The following is a 17,929-nucleotide window of genomic DNA, read 5'->3' as shown; positions in this document are numbered from 1 at the left end:
GTTAAACCCTACAACAACAACAACAACAACTAAAAAATAGAAAAATATTTAGATGGTGTCTATTCAAACACCAATCTTCAGAATTTGAGCAAGTTTGAGAAGCATCATGGGTTGAATTTTAAGTATTAATTTTGTTAAACCTTTATATCAGGACACCATTACTAAATCCATTTTACTTCTCAAAAACTGACAAACAGAATTTAATCAAAGTTTACCGAAAGCATCCCACATGAAGGGCTGTAACATTTTTACCAATGATGATGATTTGTACACAGATATGGCTGCTGTTACTGACCACTCACCCAAAATCTGACCACATTTAACAGATAGCATCCTTGTAAAAATGGCTTTCAGTTTTATACAAATCATGCCAATCCACCACCATACATGATTACCAGTTAGAAGTAAAAAAATAATCATCTTACCAATAAAGGCCTTTAAGTATGACCAATATCATGCTGATTCACTATCAAATATTGATGAAGATACAAAAAATAGTGAAATCTTGTAACAGTTATTTTCACTACATATGCAGTTAATATCAGCAAAATCATCCTACTGACCCAAGTTATTTGGCTAGTAGCCAGATACCAGATAGGCAAGTTATCTCATGCCCAATTGGGACGTTTTATGTTCAGCTCTTCCTGTCTGCAGGATAAATGAGCTTTTGTGTGGTCCTTTCTGTATTGTTCCCCATACATCTTTTGTCATCGATTTATAAGTTCTTTTTACAATGTCTCACAAATTGCTTGACCATTTTGCACATGACTTTACAGAAAGATCAGATTAAATGATGACAATCTATCATCAAATATGGCCACCATTACTAAAACGTTTTTTTTTTTTTTAAATCCATAACTTTGTGGAAAAACACTTTTATAATTTGAGCAAATTTGAAATAAAGCATCCTGGTGTGAACATCTTTTTCAGATTTTCTCAAATTATGCCAATCTGTCATCAAATATGGCCAAAATTTCTAATAATAGAAAACTTTTAAATAACTTGTAAAACAGCGCTCACCAAAATTTGACCAGATATTACAGAAATGATCCTAGCTAAATGGCTCTTTGGATTTACTAAACAAAATGTGAATAAATTTGACAGAAAGTACTCCTGGCTTCAGGGGCTTTGAAAATTTGTACAAGCAATGCCTATCTTTCATCTAATTTGTCCACTCTTACAACAGATACAAATCTGTTAACAAAAGTTTTTTTAAAAATGCAAATGGATTAAAAGAATTTTGTATAGAAAACATCCTGTTGACCCAGGTGTCATAGCAAAATGCTCATGTATTTGGATATTAATCTGATAGGTGAATGATCTCAGACCCACATGAGCCTCTATTTTCAGAAAGTACTTATTTTGTTGTATGACATTTCCATTACGTCTTCATTTCCTGTCTTCAGCGTCTTTACCAAATTAATCTAGGACAATACACATATAACAAATTGCATGTTAAGAAATAGAAGTTTCCCATGCAAGTTGCCTTTTCGTTTATAGCAGGACCATTTATAGACAACATTGTGACACAAATCGGCAGTTCGTTAGCAATCATTTCATCACCAATTAAAATCGGGTATTGACTTCAAATAAAACGTTGATGTTTTTCGTCCTGGACGTGCGTACCGCAAGATATGTAAGCACAATATCTCATCGCCCTGTCAGGTCCAGTATACCATAATATTTCACTAGCTAGCGACCTGGGACAACTCGGTTGAAACTTGATCAGTTAATATCGCAGAGGACTTGGTTTTGTGTGACACCATTGGTACTAGCCCAATTGTATCTTGGCATTGTCCGTAAAATCAGTCATTTCTTTCATAACCCACAGCTTGTGTGGAATGTGATGTGCTGTGTGATGTGAACCATACGGAAAATGCATCATGCTTTTTACACTTAATATGTAAGTATTTACCAGTAAGAAAGGGCTAAAAATAGATGCAAACTTTTGCGTGAATTAGGTTTTCAGCAGACGTCAACTCTAGCAACTGCACATATCAATTCGCAGTGTAGGGTAGACTATTCATAAGAAATATACGTATATACATATATTTTGATATACCTGTAATAACGTTCATAGATAAAAGTAATAAATTTCGTGATTTTAGAGATCTGGGTTTGTTAAAGTTTGTACTATAAGCAGACTTCATTGTCTTTGTCTTAATATAGGCTATATGCCTACATGTTTGCGTTGGCCTTTGTCTCTTCTTTGTAGTCATATTTTTCAAAGAATACGGACGACGGTACGAACCTTTGTGTTCACGTGGATGCATGTATGTAATGGTAATTGTGCCTTTAATTTAATATATATATATATATATATATATATATATATATATATATATATATATATATATGCGCGCTACCGATGTTTATTGTAATTGTTGAATAATGACGACAGGATTGGTTCTATTTGTGCATGCTAAATACTGTCTACTTTAATTTGTATCTCTGTTAATATTTTTTGTAAAAAGTCATACTTTCAAAAGAATATATATATATATATATATATATATATATATATATATATATATATATATATATATATATACACACACACACATATATGTATATATACACACACACACACAGTTGTATTGATAGAAGAATTGTTAACTTTATCTTTGTGCAGTAAAGTTGTAAACTTGATCTTAATTTTATAGTTGTAAAGCACATCATGGCAATCATTTTGATTAGTCCTCCAATGTAAGACATAGCACATGTTGTTTTTGTTTTAGGGCTTGACGCCCACAACATTAATATCAGCATTGAGGTCTTACATGTAGGACTACCATTTTGGTTAAAAGGTTAAAAACTGCTAGTTCAGGCCGAAAAAGTAACATACATTTGTCTAGCCTTGTGGCACTTTGTCTAGTCTTGTTACAATTTGCATGCATAATTAGTTTGAAGGGCAGTGAGAAAAAAAAATAACGGGGCCAATTATGCAGTACGTGCAGCCTTGAAAACAGTTGGGTTGAGCATTTACTATGCAATGCTTGAGATCTGTATTTTATATCCAATTACATGTACACTGTGGTTACCAATAGTTTTGTGTGCACCTTTCTAGGTAAAAAAATCTGTACAATTACTATAAATAAATGCTTGTAATTTTTGTGTTAGTGGATCTTCATACTACTTGTAATTCGTTTCTCTTTCATTGATTGCCCGGGCAACTGTTGTAGTTGTGTGGGGTGGGCAACAGCTACATTGGGGAATTTGCTGGTAGAGCCAACAAACAAACATCAAGGTTACATATTTATTTAATTCAAATTGAAAAGCTCCCGTTCACTTGCTTAGTTAATTAAAGAGGCTTGCACACAAAAGTGTATGTGCCTCTAGATTAGCATATCTTTTGGTAATTTTTTGGCTCTTTGGTCCCACAGGTGATAAATCAACCCATCTAATATGATATACTGTTGGCTTTCTGCAACAGTTTTAATTGTTGTTTGTCTTGTGGTAGCTACCCTAATTCCAAGTACTGTTTGATAGGGGCCAACTCAGGACACAGTGACTGTTGTTCTTTGACCTCTTGCAGTCTGTTAGAAAGAAAATTGATCACTTGCTGAGAGTCATTAGCTTGATCCCTGATGCTGTAAACAGCTGTATGGATGTTGGTCTCCATTTCTGGAATGTGTTCTGTATATTCCAGTGTAGCCATAACAGGTTTCAATTCTTCTATTTCATTGCAAAAATAGCTCTATATTCCAGTCAGCGTCATTATCCTTAGGTTGTTGATCATATGGCATTCTAGATAATACATCTGCATTTTGGTGAATTCTTCCAGCTTTATGAATTATGTCATAATGAAATCCTTGCAACAGCAAGCACCATCTGCTAAGTGGCCTGTATTTTGTTTTATATTTTATAGCCATTTCAATGCAACATGGTCCGTTATGATAGTACATTTTTTATACTCGAGAAAGTGTCTTTAATATCGTATTCCTTCCACTAATGCTAAGCATTCACGCTCTGTTATTGTACATTTGTTTTCCACTTCGCATAGTTCTCTCCCTGCATAAGCTATTGGATGTTCTCTTCCCATCTGATCTTTCTGTGCAAGTATATAGCTAATTGCATTTCCTGAGGCATCGTTAGATAGTATGAATGGCTTTCTGCAATGACAACAGCAACTGTTCTGGCATATCATGTTTGGATATGCCAGAACAGGTGCTGTTATCATTGCAGTTTTTAGTTTTTGAAATGCACTTTCACAATCAGGTGTCAATGTAAATTTTACATCCTTTTTTAAGAGCTTGTTTAGAGGAGCACTGATTTCGCTGTAGCATCTAATAAACCATCTATAATAATTGCATAGTCCTAAGAAGCTCCTCACATCGTGGTCATTTTTTGGTGTAGGAAAGTTTGTCACAGCTTTTAGTTTGTCCTTGTCAAGTTTGATTCCATCCTTGGATATCACATGTCCCAAATATTTCACCTTTCTAGTGGCAAATTTACATTTTGATGGTTTTAGTTTTAGATTTGCATACTTGAGTCGGTAAAAAAAAAATTGTAGGTGTATTAGATGTTGCTCAAAACTTGGACTAAAGACAAGAATATCATCTATGTAACACATAGCGTTTTTCCATGTAAGCCCCTGTAACACCTGTCTAAGAACCATTTGAAAACTCATGGGTGCCGATACCAAGCCAAATGGAAGTTTCTTAAATTGATATAATCCATTAAGCGTTACAAAAGCTGACTTGTGTTTTGTGTCTGGATCAAGAGGAATCTCCCAAAATCTTAAAGCCAAGTCCACAACACTCATATAGTTCACTTCCGATTCACCAATTGTTTCTAGAATGTCACTTAAAAATGACAAAGGAAAGATTTCTGGCTTTGTTACTTTGCTGAGGTGTTGATAGACCACTGCAAATCTGAACTCTCCAGATTTCTTTTTCACAACAACTGGACTATGCCATAGGGAAATTTGATGGTTTGATAATATCATGCTTCAGCATTTCCTCTACTTGGTGTTCAATCTCTGCTTTCTGAATAGGGTTAGTCTTGTAGAATCTTTGACGAACTGGTGGGGCATCTGTTTCAATTCTATGCTTGTACACATCTGTACATCCAAGTTCAGAAAGGTCTTTTGCAAATACATCATGATTTTTACCAAGAAAAGCTAGATTTTGTTTTTATCTTTATCTCTTAGATTTGTTTCAGCTAGATTAAATCCAAGTTTTTGGCAATTTTAATGTAATGGTCATCTTTGCTATCAGTAGCACATACGTTAACAGTTTTATGTCCATTTGTTCGATCACTTTCTGTGCTAGAAATGTCTGCATCATTGATCGGATACACAGTAGCTATTGCTTTTCCAGGTCGTATTTGAATGTCCTTATTTGTTGGATTCATAAGTGTAACTGTAGCTTTGCATGCAGAAATCTTGCTGATTGTTCTAGTTCCAATAACATTTGTTGTGGATAGAAGGTGAGCAAGTGGTTGCAGTAAGTTTGACAGTCATGTTTATGATAGTGCTTAATAGTCACAGTTATACTGCATTCTGATTGTGCAGGAACAATTACTCATGCTACTGTCCATGCTATTGCTACATTTTTGTCTGTAGGTAATTCTAACTCTGAGGCTGTCATTCCATCATAAAGAGATAAAGTTTTGTTGTACAAAATCAGTTTTTGCATGTTTTTCCTCAAGAAAATCGATCCCCAAAATCATGTTGCAGTGCAGATTAGAAAACACATTAAAAGTATGAATCACTTTAGGCGATTTATCCAAAGCTGAAGGGTTACAGTTCCAAGTGGTTTCTGGTGATCATCATTAACTCCAATGATGAATGGAATTATAGGAGGATTTAAATGTTCCTGGCACTCGACTTGCTCAAATTGATTGAGTGAAATTATTGATACTGCAGCTCCTGTATCCACAAGGGCATCAACTCTTTTATTGTTGATTTTAACTCTAACAGCGTTCTTTTGCAAGTTAGAAATTGTAGCCATGTTATTACTTGCTCTTTCTTCATGTGCTGCTTTTTCTGAGAAAAGGGATTGATATTTTCTGGCGTCATTGTCCTGTACATGGTGATGACTTGCAAACACATGCGAAATGGTTTGGTTTTCCACACTTCATGCACTGTTTCCAATAAGCTGGACATTTAGACTTCTGGTGAAGTGGAGATCTTCCACAAAAGTTGCAGTTGTGCTGCACGATTCAGTTGATCTGTACGGTGGCATGGCAATTCATGACTTTGAGAGTGGTAAGTTGCACTGTTGTTGGGAATCTTTGTTGCATACTGGGTGGCAGTCATTTGCACACTTAAAGCATTAAGTTTTTCTTCAAGTCTACCTATTGCTGCTACTGTTGCCTCTTGTTGCTGGGTGCTATCAGTTGTTGTGGTTTCAGCTAGCTTTGCACTTTGGATCAGGCTTTCTAAGGTTTCAGGATTCTGCTGTAGCACAAACTGGTGTATGGTAGGGCGGAGTCCATTGATGATAATTGACTGGATCTGTGCAGCTGGTAAACCCAGATCAGATGCCTGCAGAGTAACTGAAGCAATGTAATCTTCTACATTTGATGACCCTTGTGCAGTTTGGAAGAGAGATGCAGTTCGTTGTTATTTGGTTCTCTCATCGGGTCCATAGCACTGAATGAATGTTGTTTTTAATAGTTCGTAATCATTTGTAGTGTCTTCAGGTAGAGCTATGTACCAGCATAAGGAATTGTCTGTTGGAAGCAGAAGCAATGTTGTTTTAGCTTTATTGTCGTTGAAACCTTTTGGTTTGCACTAGAAGTTGAAAGCGTGTACTTAGCTTAGCATCTGTACCATTTCCTGTAAAACCTGGAATGAGGTTGAAGTCATCTCCATTATTATGTGCCATGTTGGTATTCTTTCTGTCTCACAGAACAAAGTTTAAAGAGCTTGAAATCCTTGTAGAAGTAATTTGATGTATGTGAAATCCTGGCCCTTAAATTTCTTCTGCATAGGTCCAAATGATAAATCTCAAATTAGGGAGCAGTTGCATCTATCAGGTGACTTTCATCAGTGGTTATGATTCCATGAATTAGGCTGTAAAATCTAAATGAAATCCAATCATACTGCAATTAAATCCAGATTTCATAGTAAATCTAGAACTACCCAGATTCTCCACCAAACTTTTGTAGTTGTGTGGGGTGGGCGACACCTACATTGGGGAATTTGCTGGTAGAGCAAACAAACATACATCTTGGTTACATATTTATTTAATTCAAATTCAAAAGCTCCCTCTAACCATTTCTGCTTCTGTATATATTAGTGTTGTTCCGATTATCGATTATAATCAATCATCAGTTGGTTGAGCGAACCAATAAGATAATCGATTGTGAAACTCCATAATGTGTAAAGGGAGATTACTTTTTAGTTGTATGCAAAGGGAGACTACTTTTTAGTTGTATGCAAAGCACAAAGGTTAGAAAAACTCCCAGCCACTAAAGTTGACCTGAAATTTATTAATTCCCTTCACAACTACAAATATAAAACCATATGATATTTCATAGGTGCAAAATTTCATAATTAGGAACATATAGCCATTATTACATGATCAAGTTGTTAAATAGTTGAGTTTGTAAATTTAAACACATTTTGATGATTTGTTTCAGTTTTAAATGCAACATTATTTGTAGTATTTGTAAACAGTGACAAACAAGAAAACCATGTCCTTCTACACTTAAAATTATCAACACATCACATATGAATGAAAGGATTTATGGGGATCGTAGCAGTATTTCAGTTGCATATGACTTATCAACCATAAAAAGTTGCGTTCATTTAACAAAGATATAGAACAAAAATAACACACAACACAATAGACAAAAATGTAATATTATTGTCAGGTTAAAGTATACATGTCATTAAAAGAGATTACTCCTGTACATTTACTAACATCATGAACTATTGATAAAAGATATAACTGAATAACAAACAAAAATTAAAATTTGCTGTTAGTAACCAATTATAATCGATTATCAGTTGGTTAAGTGGAACCGATTATCGATTATGAATTTCTGACCGATTCCCATCACAAGTATATATATATTACCCTAGTGGACTCCACAGGAGACATCCTCATATCATATTTCTATAGCTGGCTCAATAGTTTCTGGTACACAGATCTGTTTCCTACATTAAACTAAACATTTGATATCTCACTAATGAGTTGTCTAGAAGTTGATTTCAAAACATAAATGATTATAATACATCTGATCAGACTCGCACTCACTTTTAACCTCTTCCTCAAAATATAAATGTTAAATGTAGTTTATGTGTAAGGGTTGGCAAAGATTGTCAGAGTTCAAGTATAAAATATATATTTCTTTAAAATCTATATATAAGATACTCTTGCTAATTAGAAAAACTTAATCTCCTATCTTGTCTCTAATATCATCATTTTCAAATCTAAAACTAATTTTAAGTCTTGTAAATAATCATTTAATTAATTTGCATAAACAAATGCCTGTTCTCGTAGACCACAGAGCTAGACCTGTTACCACAAATGAGTAATGTCCATAAGGCCATGGGGTGAGTGTGCTGTAAAGATTCTGCTTGTATTGTTTTGGAAGATGTGGATTCTATTCAACATGACTATGTACAAACTAGAAAATTGGAAAACATTTAAATCACATTAAAAGTCTCTGCTACACAACCATGCATGCAACAGCATTTACATTAGCACAAGTCAGGATCCAAAAAGTGGGTTAAAACTTTAATTTCATCTAAGCACTAGACCCTTGATAAAGTACACTTTAAAGTGATTAATTATCACAAAGCCAGTCTTCATTGTAGTATGTATGGAAATATAGGTCATTTTCTGTATAGTTTTCAGTGTAAAATTAAATTAAAGAGGTAAATTCCATTTCAGGTTTTGTATAAATTTCAGATACAGGTGTTAAAGCTTAAATCCATTAAATGAATTTGTTCATTAATAACAAAGATGTGTCTTCCCATCTTGTTTTAAATTATTGTATTAAAGGGGTGTTCGACATGTACTGAGTTTATTATATGCTTACATGAACATTCTTATAACACAGTTATGCATAAATATCTTTATTATACCGTAACTCTTTGTTGTTTATATTTAAATGTACTGACTAGTTCACCATCTTCGTAGTGTCTACATAATGAGAAATAAGGATTAATGAAATGGATAAATGACTAGAGTGTGTTATTTGGTGGTTTGCTTATCATTATTAGAAGATTATTGCCCACAGTGTTATTGCCCATCTTGAGTAATAATCAATAAAATATGAAATTTATAGCTGGAGTAAATGGAGACCTGAGCATAGATATAGAATAGAACGACACAAACTCCATATGCAGAATATAACAATTAATTCAGTTATATAAGCAAAGTGAAATTGAACATCACATTTGAAGGATACACTTCTCTTATAAATAATTGCCAAGTTTATAAAAATGCAGTTAGCCATTCTGTTTCTACTGATAAGACAAATTTCATCATGATGTTGATGGGGAGGTTCCAACTCGATTACCCAGCATGCCTGTGCAACCTGGTTGCTTGCCTGTCACTCAAATTTAACATTGGTGGCAAGTTTGATTAGTATTCCTTTTCCTCTCTCTCCCTCAACCTCTTTTGGGTCATCAACCATAAATTAGTTGTTTGCTTCCAGCTCTCTCTCTCTCTCTCTCACTCGGGGACTATATGGAGCTGTTTCCTTTGAAAGTTACATATATAGCTGACCTAAATATTTTGTCAGTCTTTCCTTGTGGGTTTATAGAACAATATCCCCACTCTCATTACATCAGATAATGTCTTCTGGGAATTCAGGCATACTATATGGTTTTGCAGGTCACAGCCGGACAGGTTATAAACACTATCTATTACTGACAATTAATGTAACTCCCTACTATGACATTAATCCATACATTCTGCCTGTGAACTACATCTAATCATTGGCTGGATTAATGTCATCAAAATTTCAGATATGGATAGCCAGCCCTTTTTTAATTATGGAACAGTATAAGTTGTCATTGTTACAGGGATAAAATAAAGGTCAGTGGAGTTTATCCCCATTTTTGTGACACGGTCATTCATAGTTTGTCAAAATGCATATTTTGCCAAGACATCTTGGTTGCTGGTTGCGTTCAGCCGGTGGTTGCTCATGGCAGCACTTATAATAAAATCTATCTTTGCATTATGAGTTTGGTCAGAAATGACAGGTGGTCATTCATAGTAGAGGTCACTCATAACAGGTTTTACTGTAATTCATTTAATTTATAGCATAAATTCACACAGTTCTCACAAATTTGTATAAAAAGTAATGCAAGAAATTCCTAGAAATATGATTCCTATAACAATCAAGACAACAAATTGAAACAATTTGATTCAGGCTCATATCAGGACGATGTACAAATTGAAAAAGATTAAATTCAAACAAATAGTTACAGAATCATATCAGTAAGAAATTGTCTGAGATTGATGCAAACACCTTGTTCTTTTCAAGATTTGATTGCTCCTACATCTCAGAATCACCTCAGTAACCATTTTGGTACCGGGTTTCTCATTTACATCCAGACCCTCATCCCTCAGACAATTTATATAATGAGAGAATATGTGCTACTCTCCTGGAGCTAAAGACTTCTCTTCCACAGAAACTCGTAATAATTTTGTGATGTACAATACACAGAATTTCATCTGGGAAACATTCACCCCTTTTTTTAACTTGGCCAATCAGAATTAAATTTATATAGCTGCCATTATTAATACATGTCCATTAAAGTTAGAATAATTCTCTCTATTCTACCCTTACTGTTGACAATTTCTGGAAAATCTCGTTCTATAACTTATTTCAAATGACACAAAATTGTTTCCGCATTGTCTCAACTTAAAAGCCTTTTCTGATGCTTAAATCCCAAATTCATCTTACCTCATCCATGTTTCTAACTGTAATAAAAATGGATTTTCATTAAAAATCAATCCTGCCCCAAGCATTTTTGCATGACTCGCTGACCACAGTTTATGTTCTACTTAACTCTACATAAATTTGCAATATTATGGAGAGATTTCTGCTATTTTCCATTATAAGGCATTGCTGGAAGTGTTGTTGAAAACTTGGAGCATGGTTTGGGATGGATTGGTGCTTCATTGCATAGCAACTCAAGAAGTTAAATCCAACTCCAGATTAAGATAGACCCTGATCCGCTATTGCATAATGTGCTGGCAAATAATGGTTTATGTTGCTTATTCTACTGATTACTTCTTACATATTGCATAGATCAGAATCTGCCAGCACATTGTGATGGCAGATCTGGGTCACTGCTGTTTTCAGGTAAACTCTACTTGCGAGTATGTTTTGGCCATTTTTTTTATGGAACCTGTTGACTGATAATATTGTGACCCTTTAGAATTTTCTTATTTTCAGGTTCCATCTTTCTTTGAAAATAATGACACCCCAGCATTTAGATAAAACGAACCCAAATTAGTGTTGACCACTATTGGAGTATCGTACTATTTGAAAAATTCATACTTATACATAGCTAAGGGTATAAACAATCCAAATCTCTGAACATTTTATAGGTTGGTGTGTAATTTCTTACACTACTCTTTGTTGAAATGTATTCCTGAAAAAAAGAGTCATTACATAAAAAAAAGTATGGGGAAATGTACATGTGCCATCTCAGTAACTGTGCATCAAGCAATAGCTATATGTATATTTATAAAATTTGCACAGGTTATAGATTATAGTTGAAATACACAAGAAAAGTATGCTGGAAAGTTGTGTTTTGTTAATTACAGTTTGCACTGTTGATTTTTCAGCAGGCCATAAATTGCTTGAGGTTTCCCAAGGACTCTAAACTTTTGGTGACATCATTTTCTTTCTAAATTTTATGTAACATTTTTCTTTTACATTATTTGATAAAACAGAAGTTACAGTCATGTTAGGTCCAATCTGTCCAAGAGTGCTATAATGCAAATAGCTCACAGTGCTATAATGCAAATAGGTCATCAGCAACATTCCCTCTAAGCAAATTGTAGATGTGTGCGTTATTTGTGCTGCATTGTGCATGCATTACGGTGACTTGAGCGGAGAACAATTCACCTGCATTGTGCAAGTATTACGGTCTATGGTGACTTGAGCGGAGAACATTTCAGCTGCGCGGGGATGTCTAAGTTTCTGCGCGGTCGCTTGCGTGTGCAGCTTAGTGGGAACGTTGGTCACCAGTGATGTCATGTTATGTTATCATGTAATGATCACATCATATCAAGCTGTGAAGTAAGCATTGATTTTTAAAAAAAGTGTACATTTTTAGAAGGTATTGTTGTATTTGTAGCTTGTTGGATGCAGGTGCTCGAGGACATGGCTGGTGGTGATAAATAGTTTGTAGTGTGTGCCTCCGACATCACTTGTCAGAGGAGTCATGTCAACAGAAAAGTCTGGTGATTGTATTAGAACCACACCCTTACAACAAAGGAAGGTCTTTCATTTAATAATAATAGCTGATGACTGCATTGATTATTTTTCTTCCATCCTGTAAAACATACTGCACTTTTAGTCCTGGAATCTTAAAACTCAGGGTGGTACAACTTGATAAATACCACACCCATATCAACGAAATAGGTACTGGGAATCATATTTTATGCAACACTGACATTAGGTATCAAACATGTATCACAGGGACCTCATTTTGCAGAAAGGGTACAGTAGATATCAGCTGCATTCACTTTACAAAGTTGCATGTACAGAGCATGCAGAATACTTGTTGGATCATCATGCAATGAGTAAGACATGCAGCTCATTATTAATTTTATAAGTCTGGCATAAACAGTGCCTGAGATACCTCAAATACAACATTAAACCTAAGTCAATGAAGGGTGATGGCAAGGCATTGATATTAAGAAGAAAAAGAAAAAATTACTCCTTTGTTTTTTATATCTTAGACTAAGCAGAATGTTCTTGTTTTTAATTGCTTATTAACTTTTTATGCCATGTCACAGTATACATGTATATGGTTTAATGGCATTTAAGTACCATACAACCTGCTACTATATGTACTCTCTTATAAGTAGAGTCAAACAGCAAAAAAATCCTGATCTGCCATAGCATAAAATGCATCTGAATATCAGGGTGTGTGTTGTTCTACTGATTACTCCGCAAAACCTTTCCACATCTGCCAGTGCATTATGTAACAGTAGATCTAGCCTGTGCAGTTGTCGTCTTATAACCTACTGGTAGCAAATTCATTAGTTCTAAGGCGGGCATGGTTTTTTTAAAAATTGAAAGAAAAACATTTAGTTAAAAATAGTGGCTAACATGACATTTTCAGCATCACTTTAGACTGAATTTATATTTGCATGTAAATTAATGTTTAAAATGGCTGGTAGAGACTTCTGAAATCTTTAAAGAAATGATTTGCATGATAGATGATTACATTCTGTTTTGACTACAACCAATGTTCTGAATGTCAGAATTGTATTTTAATGAAAGATTACATTTATATGGGACAAAAAAAAGTGAAACAGCATTAAGAAAGTTTACATGAAGATAAATAATCAAGTTATCAACCTGCATGCCACACATTTTCAATGATCCTTGATTACGAAAAATAGGTCAGACCATACTGCACCATTTTTGGGTTGTCCAAGCTTGGACTTTCAAGTAGGCATTTCTTCTGACATCACAGATTCACAGAGTGACAACAGCAACCCTACTGGCAGTTATCATGAAGGCTGTTTAATTTATATTTTCATGAGGGGCAGTATCAGTGTTGGAACTTAGATGGTGCATGTGATGAATAACTTAAAAAGGACAATGAGTGTTGAAACATGTTTCTTTGTTACTGATATCTAGTCATTTATAATTTACACTGAACATGGCTCATTTGCATATACAGATGGTAATTTTGATGTCTTGGCTTTGAGTGTCACTTACAATTTAAATAACAAATATTTTAGCATCTTTAATTTTAGCATATTGACAACCAATTTTTTGTGGTATTGATTTGATGTTATTAAAAAAGAAACTTATGTGTATTTTTCTTCAGCTATGCTGCAGTGAAAACACAAAGTAAAAGTTGATTGCTTTATTCCTTCACAAAGATGTTTCACTTCTGCCAACATTTAACAATATTCAAATAACATTACTGTTGGATTGGATTGGGTTGGGTTGAGTTGGGTTAGTTTAGGTTAGGCAAAGTTGGATTGGATTGGGTTGGGTTGGGTTGGTGCTTTACAGCACAGGAACACTTTAAGGAAACCAGGTATATTGTGCAAAGGGAAGATAAGTTCCTTTCCCAAGGACACTCCATTTTAGCCCATGCAGGCAGATCCGATTAATGGGAATCAAACTTGCACCATTCAGGTCACGAATCTAAAACCCATCCATGCTGATTGAATGATGGGAATCAAACTATTTACTGTAAACATATACTGGATTGGGATGGCTATTGTTTTGTAACCATCACATGCTGATTATAAAATGGTAGCTGCCAGTATATTCCATTTCATTAGTCATCAGGCATTATTGCATATACATTATGATTGATAATACATGTACTTAAATGTTGGCATGGCAACACATTAGAGATGGACGAAACTAATAAAATAACTGATAGGAAAGTATAGATTCATTTACCACAACACTGGTGGCCTGATTGGTAGAAGCACCCACTTCAGCTGTGGGAGATTTTGTGTTCAAACTCAGGCCCAGTCATGCCAAAGACTTATATAAATCATACTAGCAGCAGCCTCACTTGGTGTTCAGCATTAAGAGGTTTGTGCTAGGACTGGTCAGCCTGGTGTCAGAATGATGTGACTGGGTAGGACAAGATGTCTTTAGAATGATGCCCCAATGCTAGACATCACTGTAAACTGCCACGCTGCAGACGTCAAAGCAATAAGACTAAAACTCTTAAACCTACGTTAAAATCGAAATCAGAATCGCACACACAGACACTCAGTCCCTTTACCCATATGCATGTCATTCAGTGAACATAAGGACCAAAGGAATTAACTTGTTGACAGACCTTTGTCAAACTAAGACTGCAATGTTTTCCAAAGTTTCTAAACTTATATGCTATATAATCAACCAAAATAATGCTGTATAACAGAGCTGATTTGAAATTCAAATCTTCTTTCTTCCCAATCTGCACAATAAGGATACATCTTTCAGGTCTTTATTTGAAAGTTGTTGACAAAATGTACAATGTATGTCCCACAGCTTGTATTCATTTTCATGATGTCTTCTACTTCTTATTTTGCCAAAAAATCAGTTTGTAAAATGTCAAGATTATTTGTGACAGTTTAGGGAAACATTTTTTCTAGAATATATGTAACAGTTTAGGGAGAATGTATTACGTCTCTGTGATTTTGAACTAAGTAACAGAAAAGAGCAAAAATCAATAGTTTTTGTAAAATTTAAAAGGAATTTACATTATTGTGAATTAAATACCTAAAAGTCCTAAAAGTTCTATTACAAGTCTTAAAGTATAGTGTTCTAAATAAATGCCAGTGGTGTTCCAAATGATCTCAAATCTTGAATGTGAAGCTGTGCCAGTTTTAAATCTACAGATTTGCTAACCATCTAGATGTATCACAATGAGATAGTCCAGAATGTCCTAGAAGGAATTAACAATAATTCAAAAATAGTGATTTAGTTCTAAATACAAGCACTTTCTAATTTCCAGTGAATACTTTTTAAAAGAGATACCTCTCAGATTAAATCTGAATGCAACTGAACTTATAGGTATGAATAATTCTGTGCTGTATGTGTTATTAGGATTTTTTAATATAGCTTTAACAATTTTTCAGTCATTTCGCTACAGTATCTGCAGTGTGGCAGTTTATAGTGAAGTCTAGTTCTGGAGCATCATGCTGCAGACATGTAGCATGATTTCCTACCCAGTCACATTATCCTGACACCAGGCCGACCAGTCCTAACACTAACCTCTTAATGCTGAGCGTCTAGCAAGGCAGCTGTTGGTACCTTTTTTTTAAGTCTTTGGTATGAATCGGCCAGGGTTTGAACCCAATCCCCCCCACCCCCTACACCCCCACCCCCCATCCCAATTCAGTGGCGGATGCTCTGAACACTAGGCCTTCGGAGCAGTATGAATAATTCTGATGTAAACAAACTTAATATAAAAACCTAAGACATCATAAGAGGACCAGGATGAGGGTCAAAAGTTTTTTGCTTAAACTTTAGTTGTTGTTGTTGTTGTTTTGGGGTTTAACGCCATTTTTCAGCACGATAGGCTATACATGGCGGCCAGTATTAATGGTGGAGGAAGAACTCGGAAAACCCCGGAAAGAACCACCGACCCACGAGAAGCTACTGGCAAGCTTTCTCACATGCCCACATTGGCTGAATCTTAGACTCGAACCGCCGCAGACAGAGGTGAGATGGCAGTGATCCGTAACGAAGAGCGCTTTAGACCACTCGGCCACTCGGGGCCCCTCTTAAACTTTAGTAAAGAATGTGACAGACACCAGGTAGACCAGAATTTTAAAAGGTCCTGAACTCAAATTGAAGTAAGCATGTTTAGCTACAAATGATAATTATCTTGAAATATAATTTACACTCTTAGACAAATATTAGCTATGTAATGATTTGTTTACAAAATGACCTTTACAATCTGCAGTCGTGGTCAGAAAATTAAACAAAAAATATAGATACACATGACTTTCTAGAATGTATGTGATAACTTAGGTAAAACATGCCTAGGATCCTTGTGATATTGTTTCATATTGCTACATATAAAACCAATATATACATGGTTTAAAAAAAAGTAAATATCTCCAAAACATGATGCCTGCTTTAACATACGCATTGGCTAACACCAGATGTACCAGATGCGTGTTCTTTTACATGATTCTCAGTTTTGTAAATGTGTAGAGAGAGCAAATTAAACTCGACCGTTCACATGTAAATGTTACAGCCTTATGTCAAACCTTACATTTTCTCAGTGATGGACTGCTGTCTAATATTGTTGGCAAGGTGTGAGCCATTATGTATTCACAGGTATAAAGGTAGCACGTTTTGGAACATTCATACTGTTGGTCAACACTTAGGTGGCTAGCACTGTATGTGTTACACATTCAAATCAGTATAACTTCACTATATTGTGTTCAATTCTGTTTGAATTTTCAGTCAGTTAAAAATGTCTCTTTGATAAGGTATTGGTGAAATTATCAAAGGAAAATTATTTTTATGGAATATGATAAGCTACTGTAATCAGTATTGTATGTATCTGCAAACTGCAGAGACCCAGATCTGCCATCTTCTAATGTGCTGGTAAATCGTGTCTGTGCAGTTTGTTAGGAGTCATCAGTACAACACAACATAGACCCTGATCTGCAGGAATGTTATGCTAATTGGCGGATTAGAATCTTGTTGTTTTGCAGTTTGACTTTATGTGTAAGCAGATATTTGTGGTAGGTGTAATTGTTTTCAATCCAATGATTGGTCCAGGTAAAGCAAACCAGCACTCTTCAAACTCACCATCTTTCTACTTTTTATAATTGTCATGCAACATTTTTCTTATACCCAAGTCCAGAATACCTTCTGGCTACCTGTAGACCATACTGCTTGTATATAAATAATGTATAAATAATGGAAGTGGTAAGGCATTAAAGCTGAAGTACAGTCTGGAATGAATGACAACTGTCATGGACTGTATGACATGATACATGTACATACATTGGCCTGATAGCCATTTTGAGAAAAGGAAATTGGCCCAAGGGGTCTTTTTTCATTATGTCTGAATTTGATATATTGTTATAGTTTGGAGGAACGTCTTCAGGTTGAGACCAGTATGCTTGCTCAGTGGTTTAAGATGACTCTCGGCATATTCAGCATTGATTTGTGTATTGCATCAGAATACAATATGTGAGTATTTCGTCGATAGTAATCCCATTCTTGATGGTAAGGTTGTTCTAAACTTTTATGAAATTATGACAAATTTTTATGGCTGTCATGAATGTGA

The 17,929-nt window shown here is 35.0% G+C and overlaps 1 protein-coding gene across 5 annotated transcripts in view; it reads left to right on the top strand.

The window, feature by feature from the left end:
- LOC149807893 (phosphatase and actin regulator 2-like) overlaps positions 1-17,929 on the top strand; it is a 175,204-nt gene that overhangs the window by 41,728 nt on the left and 115,547 nt on the right. The window contains exon 1 of one of the 5 annotated variants that reach the window (XM_089971727.1): positions 1,752-1,903. The exons of 3 other annotated variants lie outside the window; for them this stretch is intronic. The gene's annotated coding sequence lies outside the window, so the exon portion shown is untranslated. Of the gene's footprint in view, positions 1-1,751; positions 1,904-17,714; positions 17,833-17,929 lie in introns of those variants that run through there. One more of the 5 variants, XM_089971737.1, reaches the window with a different exon arrangement.

This window comes from Sinohyriopsis cumingii, chromosome 1 (genome assembly GCF_028554795.1).
Source record: "Sinohyriopsis cumingii isolate HCF-2022 chromosome 1, ASM2855479v2, whole genome shotgun sequence".
In the NCBI taxonomy this organism is placed as follows: Eukaryota; Metazoa; Mollusca; class Bivalvia; order Unionida; family Unionidae; genus Sinohyriopsis; species Sinohyriopsis cumingii.
The sequence above is the reverse complement of the archived record's forward strand: the minus strand, read 5'-3'. Positions and strand labels throughout refer to the sequence as shown.